The sequence below is a fragment of the Symphalangus syndactylus genome, chromosome 15 (genome assembly GCF_028878055.3).
Source record: "Symphalangus syndactylus isolate Jambi chromosome 15, NHGRI_mSymSyn1-v2.1_pri, whole genome shotgun sequence".
NCBI lineage: Eukaryota > Metazoa > Chordata > Mammalia > Primates > Hylobatidae > Symphalangus > Symphalangus syndactylus.
Genome location: NC_072437.2, coordinates 54,119,003 through 54,133,522, shown reverse-complemented (window position 1 = coordinate 54,133,522; position 14,520 = coordinate 54,119,003). Strand labels below are relative to the sequence as shown.

Sequence of the window (14,520 nt, the reverse complement as noted above, 5' to 3'; positions counted from 1 at the left end):
GCGAAACTTTACACTTACGTTAGTTGCCTCAACCTTTCCCCTTTCCCAGTATGCTGCGGTTAGGAATGATTTGTTCCAACACACAGAAAGCCATGCATCTGGTAGCACCAGTTTGGGGAGAAATCAGAAGCAGCAAAACGTTTCCTCCTTGTAAAATGTGTTGCTTCGGGCTGGCAAATTAGCAACTCCAGAGAACAAATACACGGATTTGTCGTTAGTCATTCTCTCCACATTTCGTCTCTCTTACCCACTGGGTCTGGGTTCTTCTGGGTATTTAGCACACACACAACATCCAGTTGCACTTCTTCAGCTCAGGGATATTTTCCACAGCATCATGCATACCATTTCCATCCGATGCCAATACTGCTTAAGTCTCTAACTTCTTGTAGGAAACGTCAGAGTTGCGGTGATGGTGATTCTCTGACCGCTATCCGGGTGACAGTTGCCCGAAAAATTCCTAATTGGTTATCTCTTGCGTGCTTCAGAAACTCTGAGGCGCTCCTTTCCGTCTCGCGTGCTCTCCCTCTCTCCCTTCTCCTCGGCCCCTCTCTCCTCCCTCTCCTCTCCTCTCTCTGAACTGAATTTCTTGATATAACTCTCAATAAGCCCAGAGGGAGGGCGTGACTGCCCATGCCCCGCCCCCGGGCTCTGATTGGCCTGCATCTTGCGGTGCGGGCGGCCGCAGCCAGGCGCGAGGGAGGGGGCGCGGAACAAGGCGCTGACTGTCTCCCAGCCTCCCCTCCTCCGCGCCCCCTCGGCAGCAGCGAAAACCCGGAAATCTGATCCTGGCCCCAGGAGAGCCGGGTTCCATGAGGTGCACTGAGCATGCTCAGCAGGGTCCGGCATCGGGAGGGACTCGCCGGCGCTCCCCAGGCCCGCGCGGAAGCGGCGCTCGCAAGCCCTGACAGGGAGCGAACCTCCGAGCCCGGGCGGTCCGGCGGGCAAGGGCGGTGCGGGAGCCCCGCAGGGCGCGGGCGCGGATCCGGGGAACCGGGGCCACCGCTGCGGGCGGATGGGGGTCACCGAGGCGGCTCGTCTCTAGGCGCACACTTCGCACATCTCTTTGCTAAGTGAAGGGGCCAAAAAGCACAGATGGGGGAGTCTACCCAGGATCAGAGGCGCGAGACGTATAGCCACCCCTGGGTTGGGAGCACGAGCCAACAGATCCCCGGAGCGCGTTAAACGGACAACATGCCCGGTGCTGCAAATAGAGGCTTTTGCTGGCAGGGACACTGGAAAGAAGGGCGGAGAGGGAGTACAGCGAAAGATGGGGACCGCAGAATTTGGAATCTCTGTGGAGACCGGAAAGAAAATTAATCGGAGCACTTCCTACATGCAGAGCCACGGAAACTGCCTTGGAAAGAGAAAGTGGCAACGTCTGGGGTCCCCTCGGTCAGCCCGGGCCAGTCGGCTGCGCGTCCGAAGTCTCCTGTAGCGGAGCGGGACCGGCCGCGGCAGTGGATCGTGGCGATCCCTGCACTTCCGCTCCAGCCGCGCCTGGAAACCTGAGAACCTGAGCTCGCCCGGACTCGGCGGCTGCTGCAAAACCCGCTTCCATCCCACCTCACTGCAAACTTTGCTTCCGAGGGGCTGGAAGGAGTCCCAGGCAGCTGTTTCCCAAGCTGTGGAACACTTCCTTTCCCCTAGGCACGTTCTGCTGATTCCAACTTTCTTTCCTGTGATCCTTGTCTTTTCTCTTGCATTTCATTTCTCTAACTCCAGCTCTGTACTAAATCCTCACAAGTTTCACGTTTTCATACAGGAACTGGATGGAATGACTCCCGAAAAAATACAGCTTTATTTCTCAAATACTGACCCCCAAAGCACTATCTAGTAATATATTTGATTGATCTTTTAAAGTCAGTAAACCACAAAGGTTTGTGTAATGGCTTCTACTTAACAACACCTGATACCTGAGTAAAGTTTGAAGCATTAACATAGAAACAGTTCACTTGGAACAAAAATTTATTTTCTGAATGACCTATAAAGGTTGTCTGAGAAGGTCTTACTTAGTACATGATTGAATAACTTGGTCTAACTCGCAGGAAGGATAAAGGGCATGTATTTTAAACCTGTGTGTTCCCCATTCTATAATGGGCTGCCTAGGCATTAAAGGCTCTTGACATACTTAAGCACTATGAGGGCGTGTTGGAGATTACCTCTTGTTTTTGAGTACAATCTTCTTTTTTCTTTTTTAAATAACATTTGTTTTTAGACGTTTAAATTAAAAGTAAAAAAAAAAACGAATCAAGCCTACTAAACCATATATTGAATAAATAATGACATGATTTAACCAACTAATTTGACATCACAATTTTCCAACATGAAATTGTAAGCTCTTTTTAATTCAAACTTTTCTTTGAGTTAATATTCACAGTTCAACTGCAGTGTCTAAAAGCCCACTGTAAAATCCATTAATCCCTTATATGTAAAATATAAAATACTTTCCTTGCAGATAATAGACTGATATTTTTTAAATAGCAAAGCAACTTTTATTATAGTAATATTTTGTATGATTAGAATATATAAAATTCAAGAATAGAAAGGACTTATAAGTATCCCAAAGTCAAAAGAAAAATATTGCCTCACAGAATAATGTCAGTGAATTAAAGGATGATTCTTTTATCTTACCACAGTAAACGATCATTTTACCATTCACAAAATCTACAATTAAAGCTAGTATTGTTCCAACTGTCACCTATTTTATGCACTGCACTGTTTTTAAATAAATGAACCATCAAAAAAAAAAAAATGAACCATCATTGTGATACATTTACAATAAACATAGCAGCACAGCCACTTTCCAGTTCATTTCATAAGCACCACAGTTATATCATATTCTTATTCTAATCATACCATAGTCATTTCAAAGTCATGTTGTAGTCGCAACACATAGCTTAGCAATAATTATTTAACATCATTATTAAACAGAATTGTTTCTCTTTGCTAAGGATAGCTTCACGTGTTGGCAGAATGCATTATTACCTCGTGCTCATAAATGAAAGTTTGAACACAAGATGAAGGTTAGAGAAGAGAAAAAAAAAATCATCACATGATTCAATTAATGACTATGAGACTTCAATTAAAGAAAACCACAGGTCAAAGCCCCAGAATGAAATATGTCTAGATTCTTTTCAAAGAAGATGGAGTTTAAGAGACAAATGGAGCTATGGACTCAGGGCATTATATCCTTTAGGTGTTTATTTGGCATTATCTAAATGAGATTCCTTAATGGTCTCAGTTTCACCTCTTAAATCTAGAATAGTTGAGACTGCTTTGCCTTATAATAATCCGACTTCTAAACTCTAAAATGAGAACTATTATTAGAGATCTTATTAATATTCCTAGAGGAAAATTAAATATAAAGGGTCATATTCCTAATCCTGTGTTATCACAACTTAAGGTTTCTTCCCAAAACACTATATAAATCATTTTCATAATGAGAGCTGTTCATAATCCACCTCTCCAATATTAATTTTTTAAGTTAGGTCTGTGTAATTATGAATCAGGGAAATATTCTTAATTTCAGTTTTTGTAAGGGAACACCTATTTGTTTTTATGCTGTGTTTTATCATTGTTTTTCCTTAGTGAATTTAATAAAATGTTAGATTTCCAATATCGATCTTCCAGTATATATATTAGACTTTTAATTAGCTCTCTTTAGTTAACCCTTATTCATCTTTGTCAAAGCGTATTTTCTACTGCAAGGAATTAATGATGTTTTCACCTGTGTTGTACCTGATTAGTAGCATCAGGATACTAATGGGAATTACGCCATTTGAGCTATAGTAAAATTGCTTTAGTGTTTTCTGCTGGTTATATAGGTCATGGGATACTTGTGAAGCTAAGTTACCTTCAGCCAGCTAACTGAAGACTCAAATGCTTTTGCAGATTTAAACACAAACAGATGTGGAGTTAATAAAATTATTTTGTGTTCCACAAGTTTAATATTGTTCTATTTATATATTTAAACAATGATTTCCATGTAATGGCATTTAATAACCTAAATTATTAAGCAGCTCAGTTTGTTAATTGGATTTTCATCTAGGATTTTCTAGTTACCACTCAGCATTTTAAAATTACATTTCACATGGAGATTGCGAAGGCTGTTTCTGTAAGTTACATTTAGAGAAAAGACAGACTGTAATATTCAGAATGATCAAATGACCTCCACAAGGACTTCAAGACTAGTATTTTTAACTCTAATATACTAGTTCTATATTCCAATCATAGTTAAACATAATATAAAAAATACTTTTGTGGCCTGTACTTCTAAGGCTCCTTTAATCCAGGTGTCTTATTGTGTCTAACGGACATTAATCAATCAATCACAGGGGCTCTTATGTCACAGCAGGCATTATTGTCCCCATTTCACAAAAAAGACTAGACTATTCTACAGTACTTCTGGGGAAAATTGTGCTAAAAATGCTCAGGGTTATTTATATTATCACTGTTTAGAAAATGACAATGCAGAATTTTAACACCGCAAAAAGAAAATTAACACCTTTTAAGGCTATGCAAACTGCAAAGTATAGTAAGCTCCTTGAATAATTCTGTTGCTTCACTATTTATTATTAGCTCTTTCATTTTGAATACCTTTTTAAAAATCTTTTTATCTTTTCTTTTCTAGAAAAACCTAGACCAAGATAATCAAATCACAAAGGAAAGCAGGTGACAACCTTCATTCTTTTTGAATGACTGAACTAAATTTATCCCAATTTGCCATATTTTTAAGACTGACAAGGATTATAAATGTCAGGTTTGTAGCTCTAACAGTTATCACAATATAAACTGACATTTTCCAGTGCCACTATTTTATCATGATTACTATTTAAATAAAGAAAATATTGAATTCTCAAGTTTTGTTATTACTTCTTTAAAATTTCAGATTCTTTATAGGCATAGCTTTCGTAAAAGATTTTTTCCACATCACATGTAGGGCTCAAGCAATCATGTAGGAAAACACAGAAAAAAGCTTTAAGATAGTAAACAGAATAAATGTACATCATGTTTAATCTTAAATAAGTTGATTACTTTAAAGTCATGTAATTTCCAGTGAAATATAATGTGAAAATCTTTTTATTTCTTGGGTCTTTATGACATTTATTTCTGTAATCTGCAAGGTAAGAACTGTTAGATTGAAATATAGACTATTAGCTATTCAAATTACACTTATAAAGTGATAAATGTCTAAAGACGTAAGAAAAGCTTGCATATTTTTTGGAAGCACCTCTGTTTAAACTTAAAAATAGAGACAAGAAAATGTTGAGACAAGAACACATTTCAAGCACAATAGCATTTGCCCAAAAATAATTCAGGAAACAGTTTTTTAAAAAGGTATGAGAAGTTTTAAGAATTAATAAACATATTACAGTGTTTTAAAAATTTTCTTTCATTACATTCTTATTCAAAATAGTATGTTCCCTAAAACAGGACTTTGTGTTACCTGAAATAACATTCTTTTGGGAACTTTCATTCCGTATTTCTTCAGTCCTCTCTTCTTCACTCGTATGATGTTTTTTGTCTTTTTTTTTTTTAAATAAACTCACATGATATTCTTCTAGAAGTCCAATTTGTTACATAATGTGCACATAAATAGACTTACTAATATAGGGCAGGGTGGATAAGCCTTATTTTTCTCTTATAGTCTCCTCTTAGGAACCAAATTCCCCCCACAGTCCCCCTCTAATTGAATTAGGATGAGTCAGGGAGACAATGTATATTGTTGACTTCTGCAGCCCTGGCTTAACTCCGTATCACTGATAACACCAAAGTAATGCAAATGGGGATTGCTAAGCCTTTAAAAGATACTGTTATGCTTTTTATGAGAATTAAGTTAATATTACTCTGCTTACAAAAATTACATGTCTTTGTGTGTTTGTACACATATGTTCTTTAGAATAATTTTTTTCTTAAATGAAAATCCTATTCTGTAGTGCCCTGTAATAAAAGCCTTCAAATAGTCCTACAATGTATCATGTCTTTTCATTCCCATGCTTATGAATTTACTGTTCTCCAGCCACAGATTGGTAAAACATTCAGAAAGAATTAAGAGAACGTCCAAGAAACTTCTTGGCTTCAGGGAATGGGGTTGGTAAGTAAGCCAGAATGTATCATAAAAAAGATTCATTTTTTTAAAAACTGTATGTCATAAGAAGCATTATATGTGGAGCTTATTAGAAACTCTAATTTAAAACATTATCCTTGCAAAAATATCACTTGTAAAATATAAGACAAACAATAAGTACCAGTAATAATAACATTGAAAAGATTATAAATGTTTCCTGATGTCACAAAGAAATTCACATAATGTTTTGATTTTAAAGAACAAATGAGTACCTTGTTTAACATCTATGGATTAGTCGCAGATTACTTGTGTAATTTCTACACGTTACAACTATACCAATGTAGCTGTCCTTAATGGCTATGCTAAAAGAGAGTAATTACATTATTTTTGAATATTTGTCCCTCACCAGGGGATGTGGCCAACTTTTCAGTGTATTATAACAGATAAGTAGATTCTAAAGACCAGGTGAAACTTCAGGTATATACCACAATTAGTTGAAAAAGGTAGAAGTGAGAATTATATAAAATAATTGCAAAGCATGTAAGGGAGAAATCCATTGTTAAAAAATACATTAATCAGCTTATTCAAAAACCTATTTTAAATGACCTACTACATTAAAAAAAATTAAAGATATGTGCTATATTGAAAAAAATCTTACTACCCCGAGAATATTTTCTACTTTGTGAATACCCATCACAATATCTCTTCTATGTTTCAGATTTTAAATATTTTGCTTGTTACATTAATCTTAATAGTTTGAATGCTCACTAGCAAGTAAGTTCTTGATTACATAAATGTACTACCAATCTAGTTATTTTTAATCTTTATATTGGTTCAGATTGTTTATTGGGTTTATTATTATAAGAATGACATTATGCTAAAGTTGACTTCTTCTTGATTTAAATAACATTCTAGGGTATTTACTGAACCTGGTTCCATGTTTCTCAAACTTTAATGTGAGTAAAATAGCCCAGAGATCTTGTTAAATTAAAATGTAAGTTCTGATATATTAGCTCTTCAATGGGAGCTCAGGTCCTATATTTCTAAAAGTTCCCAGGGGATACTAATGCTATTGATCTGTGGACCACAGATAAAGTAGCAAGGACCCAAAAGGCATGTTAAATAGTATCATGGCTAAAGGGTGAGAGTGGGAAGAAAAAGCAGAAGGTTAGAGAAATAATCATCCCTACCATTTTATCATACAAAGGTTAGTTTTGTTACCAAGCATTCTTTTGATGCTAGTACTGCTCAGAGGGTCAAGGAATGTATATATCATCCACATATTAATTTAATTTAGGTTGTTTCTCTCAGAGATTAGACATCTAGAGCTAAATTTTAGTTTTACTTTGAACTAGGAGTGACGAAGAGGTCTGTTTGGAGCCTGGTATTCTTCAGAGGAAGGCAAATTACATAGAACAGACCAATAAGCCTTAGGGCACTTGCTGAGCAATGTGGGGTACCAGGTCAGATGGGGATGGAAAGTGTCAACAGGAGGTAATAGTGGACACATTTGGGTCATCTCCAAAGCTCATGAGAGTTCTTCCTTCTTTGGAAATGTCTTTCCCTATATTCCATCCACATGGCTATAATCAAAGCATCTATCTTCACATTATGTGGACTCATGCCACAATCCCTGGAATTGATGGATCCACCTTACTCTGCCAACACTTGATTGAATTTGCAAAGACACTCAATTCAACATGGACCAATGATTCCATTCTCTGAAGAACCTGGCCCTGTAAGATGGATATTCTAAGATCAATCTAATTATTCTGTTAACAGTAAGTGGTGTATACTCAGGAGTGATTAGAAGCAGTAGTCTTTTTTTTTACATAGACCAGAATACCGAAGGAAGCTTGAGAGTGAAAGAATACGAAAAACAAAAATGATGCACAGAAGGAATCAGAGATAGGGAACTCCTAATGGTGGGTAAATACCTGGTTCAAGTTCATTATTGTTTGTTGTTCAGTCACATCCCTGCCACTAATTTTTAAGAGCTACTTTATTGGCAGTTTATATTTGTAAAGAATAAGAAAAGTTGAAAAAAATAAAACGTTTACATTTTAGTGGCTTATCACCTGGGGGGTGATTTGGCTCCTTTAGGGGCATTTGGCAATGTCTGGAGACATTCTGATTGCCCCAACTGGAACATGGAAGGGAATCTTCATGGGAGAAGGAGAGATGGGTTGGTACTTGCATCTAGTGACTAAAGACTAGAGATGATGCTAAACATTCTATAATGCACAGAACTTCAACCTCCTGCAATACACAAATGTACAAACACAACAAAGAATTATCTGACCCAAGCTGGCGGTAGTGCTGAAATTGAGGAACACTGCTTAAGAGAATAGAATTTGTATATACATATATATCAGATATCTAGAGCTAAATTTTAGTATTACTTTGAACTAGGAGTGAGGAAGAGGTCTGTTTGGAGCCTGGTACTCTTCATAAGAAAGCAAATTACATAGAACACACCAATAGGCCTTAGGACACTTGCTGAGCAATGTGGGGTGCCAGATTAAATGGGGGTGGAAGGTGTCAACAGGAGGTAATAGAATACGTGGTGGACACATTTGGGTTATCTCCAAAGCTCATGAGAGTTTTTCCTTCTTTGGAATATATATATTCTTTGGAATATATATATATTCTAAGTGTGTGTGTGTATATATATATATATATACACACACACACACATATATACACACGCACCCCATATATATATATATACACACACCATATATATACACACTATATATATAGATATACCATATATATATACACAATATATAGATATACCATATATACACTATATATAGATATACCACATATATACCATATATAGATATACCATATATACACTATATATAGATATACCATATATATACACAATATATATACAAATATATATATTACTTATTTAAGCAAATTTATATCGAAGTCCCTAAATTGCCAAATCAAAAATTAAAACATCCCTGGAGTTTATTTGTACAGACCTAGAGGAATATGTCTGTACAAAATATGTTACAATTTATTTTTTCAAAGTACAACTTAAAAATTGAAGAAATAAATCTCTTTTCCAGCCTTTAGTGACAAATGTTTTATCTTTATGGAAGGCACAGGGAAACTGCAAATCAACCATTTGTCCTGAACTTGATCATTTCTGTCCAGTCTTATCTTCAGAAAAGATGAGATTCATCAATGTGTATATTAGCACTTTTATGTTTTATGATAACATGCAGCATATTCAGTATAAAACTCAAATGTATATTATACCTTTCTCATTTCTACAATTTAGTAGTTAAAAATAACTTAACCCACCTACAAATTTTCTGACAAAATATGATTGCTCTATATTCTGTTATACACCTGTGACTCATTTGGAATATTCATCAGCTGAGAAGATTAAAACTACGATTACTTCAAATAGAAGGTGAAAATCCCCCTTGGTTCTAATAAAGCATCTATAATGTCCTTCAAATCTGTGGTTATAAACAAGCATGAAAAAAATGTAATTTATGTGGTTAGTTGCTAAGATGTCTTTTATTCTGGTTACCACAGTCTCAGTAACTTACTTTAATTCCTCCAAAGAATACAGAGTACATGTATATTATATTTTAAAGATTTTGGGTCAACTTAATTTCTCCTGAAAACTAGCAAATTAAATTGCAATAACAACCTAAAAATGAGCAAAAACTTGTTGAATTAGGTTAAATATGCATTCAGAGAAAAACAAGAATCCTAAAGAAATACTGAATAGAAGAAAAATTAGTTTTTAACTATATAGTATTTAGCTCTATTGAGTGTCATTTTTAGTGCCAAAATAATTCTAACTATGGTAAACACTGCCATCTAGAGGACTTTTATTGTAATGCAGAGCAAAACAAAAATATCCAAAAGTGGGAAATGTACAGGCCTGTACTGTAGTTTTATTTTTTTTAATACATTTCTCAAATGTGACAAAATTATATATTTCAAGAAATTAGCTTAACTGCAACAGTAATTCATTAAGGAATTATTTACTATGATTTAGAGTATCAATACTAATACATTGTCAAAAAATTATTTGAAATTTTTTTATTAATCATGATGTTGTTATACTTGTCAGTAATCTAATTTTGATATTATAAACAAACTATCAGATAAGATATATAGTCATATTCTTGTGAGAGATAAATAAAAGTTAATAGCTAGAAAAACCAGAAATACAATCATGTTTATATATATATAAATAAATATTTCTTTCGTAAAAGCAACTAAATTACCTGTACTATTCTTGTTATTTCTTCCTATCTTTCCTCTTTTGATGTGAATATTTTTCAGTCTTGTTACATTAACTTACATAATGTGCTGATTTCCAAGGTGGTGGCTGGGCCTCTGTGGGGTTACTCAGGACCCACAAAGGTGTCAAAAGAGAGGTAACTTGCTGTGTTTGTTTCCTGTTTAAATAGAAATACTAGCACATATACAGTTTCCATTGTCAAAAATCAGTGAATAGGAAAAAACATATTTTTTTCTATAACAAATTTTCCAGGGACCAGTATTATCTATTTTTAAGTTAAGTGAATATTAGCCACATTTATAGTAAAAAATTATAGAAATATTGCCTAATCAAATTTATTTTTACATGCTCCCTAAATTTCATAACTAGTGAAATTTGTGAAACAGTCTACTTCTTATGAATTGTAACAAGTGTTATGTGTATTTGCAGTTTTTTTAGATATCTAGGATTTTATTTTAGTTTTAGTATCTTTTTATGGTAGCCCTGCACTTAAAGAGCTAGAGATTACAAATTTAATTCTGTGCTTAGAAAGAGAAAGTATAGTGTAAATTTCAAATCAATTCAAATAAGATGGATATGTAGCATTAAAATGTAATTCTGTCAATTTGCTATAAAGCTGTGGAGATGCCTATTTAAGGGTGAAATCTCTGACAAGTTAAAGTAATTTTTCTTCTCATAATTTGATGTTTTAATTACAATGAATATCCATAAGAATCTGACACAATTTTATTCGATTATAATTTCACATTTATGTGAGTAAGAATTACAGAGTTGATGACAGTGATGGAATTTTGACTAGTATAATCATCATCGTATTGAATCTGGTGTTGCAGTTGTAAATGATTACTGAGGAGAAAGGAATGAATTAAATCATTATCAATGAACATACCTATAATAACTTCTGTTTTATTAGAGACATAGTTTTGTATTATTTTTATCATACATATATATAATATACATGTATGATCACTGTGGAAAATATATATGGAAGAAAATAGGCTATAAAAGGAGTAGAAAATGTAAAATTTTTAAACATCTCTGAAAACTCCTTAAATTTGATCCTTGCTTGCTTTTTTACTAAGAAAACTTTCATGTGTAGAGAAATAGTAAAATCTTCTCTCTAGATTCAACAATTTTAAATATTTTGTCCAATTTCTTTGATTCCTCTTTCACATATTTGCTCCAACATTCGAAAGTAAATTATAGGCCGGGCTTCGTGGCTCAGGCCTGTAATCCCAGTACTTTGGGAGGTCGAGGCAGGCGGATCACGAGGTCAGGAGATAGAGAGGATCCTGGCTAACACGGTGAAATCCCGTCTCTACTAAAAATACAAAAAAATTGGCGGGCGCGCCTGTAGTCCCAGCTACTCGGGAGGCTGAGGCAGGAGAATGGCGTGAACCTGGGGGGCGGAACTTGCAGTGAGCCAAGATCATCCCATTGCACTCCAGCCTGGGTGACGAGCGAAAATGAGTCTCAAAAAAGAAAAAAAATATATTTGCATCACTTACATAATTTTAAATATTTTAATAGCCACTTTCAAAAAACAAGGTGAAAAACTATTTTAATAATGTATTTCATTCAATCCAATATATCCAAAATACATCATTTCATATTATGTAACTAATATAAAAATTTGATATGTTTAACTTTCTTTTTTAAAAGTACTATATTTACAAAATGTGATGTGTATTTTACCGTCATAGTACATTTTAATTTGGACTAGTCACAAATCATATGACTACCATGTTGCCTATCAACAAGACTAGGTCTTAATTAGATTACAACTGAATATTCTGGGTGATAATAGTTCATAGGTGAAGTTGTATTCTTCATATTCAATTACACCAGGGGACTCATAATGCCAGATTGTTTCACTGTTCATGATGTGACGTATGGTCATTTTATGAAGGAAATAACTGCAATTCCTTGTATTGTAGAGGACCGTTCCACCTTTCAGTGAATAAATGATTTGTGGGATGCTGCATTGATTCCAAATATTCTGTCACTGGACAAACTGGCACCAATTAATTCTGACATCCATTGATGACCTTCATATGAGCCCCTGAATTGATAATTACATTATGTGTGCCAAAATAAAGATTTCCTAATCCTATTTTTCCTTCTTTAGTTTTATTTTTTGAGACAGGATCTTGCTCTGTCACCAAGGCTGACATGCAGTGGCACGATCATAGCTCACTGAACTCCTAGGCTCAAGCGACCCTCCCACCTCAGCCTCCAGGGTACCTGGGATTATAGGCATGCACCACCATGGCTAACTTTTTTTTAGTTAAATTTTTTTTTTTTTTAGGGAAGGCATCTCCCTATGTTGCCCAGGCTGGTGTTGAACTTCTGGCCTCAAGTGATCTTCCTACCTTGCCTCCCAAAGTGCTGGGATTACAGGTATGGGTCATAGCACTGGCTTCCTTCTTTTACTAGGTGTCACTCTTTGTAGAGAAAAGCTTTCCTCTTTCTCTTTTTCTCTTATCCTTGCTTTTTAAAAATTCCCAAATAACCAGATTTTTAAATTCCAAATACTCCTTTCTATTTTCTGAGGGTTTCTTTTCCATAGTATCCTTTTTCTTGAATGTAAATTTTCCTCAAATTATTCTGAGTGTACTAGATAGTTCTTGGTTTTGTTTAATTTTGAACTCACTTTATGAACATGGTCCAGGCTCAGGATAGAGGCAGCCAGGATCCAGAACTCATGCCTGGGAGGGGAGCCAATCCCTGATCAGGAGTACCCGTTAAGGAAGGGACTTCTTTATTGTCAGACTGAGATTTCAAGTTTCTCTCATACACATCAGCTAGCATCACCTAAAGTCACATATAGTCTTTCTTACTCTCCAAGGTGTGAGTCTTGGATTATTCTAGGTTTACTCCCAAACTTCCTGTACTCTGAACTATAGTTTTATTTGCTTTGTCTGTATATAAGCTTAGTTTTTTGATCCTGTAAATTAATTGAAGCTTCAGATCTACTTATTGACTTTTGTACTCTTCATTCTTGTGGCTTTTGCTTTACTGTAATTGTGAGAGGGTTTTTTTTGAAAGAGTTAAAACAAACATGAAATCATTCTTCTACCTGAGAAAGTAAGTTTTATATGTGCACAGAGACATGCACATCCACATATATAATCTGAATAAACACATCCCAGAAATGGGCTGAGTGTGGTGGCTCACAACTGTAAGCCCAGCACTTTGGGGGGCTGAGGCAGGTGGATCACCTGAGGTCAGGAGTTCGAGACCAGCCTGGCCAACATGGTGAAACTGTCTCTACTAAAAATACAAAAAAATTAGCCAGGTGTGGTGGTGTGCGCCTGTAATTCTAGCTACTTGGGAGGCTGAGGCAGGAGAATAGCTTGAACCCGGGAGTTGGAGGTTGCGGTGAGCCAAGACTGCCCCATTGCACTCCAGCCTGGGCAACAAGACTGAAACTCAGTTTCAAAAAAAAAAATTAAAAATAAAAATAAATAAATAAATAAATTCCAGAAATGAGTTGCTTCAATTACATTAAAATGAATACAGTATCACCTGTGCTGGTTGCCCTTGGAACAGCCTCCAGTCATCTGATTATTTCTGCCTTAAGATGATAAATTCAGCATACAATTTTCTTTGTTGTTTTTACATGTAGAATGCATGGACCAGAGAAAACACTTTAAAATCTCACTTCTCATTGCTCTGTCATAGCTCCTTGTTCTCTCCCTGGAGCTATTGTGCATCCCATTTCCCTTGGATGAAAAGTAATATTCAGCCTGTTGTTTGGCAGGAAAAGTACTCCTCAGTCATAGTATAGGAGATTAGAGACTTTTTTCCTTGCTTTGCTGTTCAGCAGAAATTAATTCTTAAAAGAAAGACCACCACCTTGTAATTGAGCTAGTGAATTCACTTCAAGTTAAGTTTCTATGTTTGCAAAGCTATTTAAGGAAGAGCCTCAAGAAAAAGGAATCTGTGGCTCCATTTCAGTTGCTAGAGCTTTTACTCTGTGCTGAAAAGGCTATAATCATTGCTCATATATGCAAAGACAAACTTGAAGAAAAGAGAGCAACGGAAACAAATTAAACAAACAGATACTCCCCACCCCAGGGTCAGAAGTGTCAGGGAGGGTGTTAGGTTTCCCCTGAAGGGGTGGTGTTCCTTCTAAGTTCAGCCCTGCCATGTAAGAGGCAGCTCACCC

General features: G+C 35.8%; 1 protein-coding gene across 7 annotated transcripts in view; it reads right to left on the bottom strand.

Moving 5' to 3' along the window:
* PCDH9 (protocadherin 9) overlaps positions 1 to 588 on the bottom strand; it is a 927,614-nt gene extending 927,026 nt beyond the window's left edge. For 4 of the 7 annotated variants that reach the window (XM_055245271.2, XM_055245273.2, XM_055245272.2 and 1 more), the window contains exon 1: positions 19 to 588. The gene's annotated coding sequence lies outside the window, so the exon portion shown is untranslated. The remainder of the gene's footprint in view (positions 1 to 18) is intronic. The other 3 variants (XM_063618779.1, XM_063618780.1, XM_063618778.1) reach the window with 2 other exon arrangements.
* Between the last annotated feature and the right edge of the window lie 13,932 nt (positions 589 to 14,520).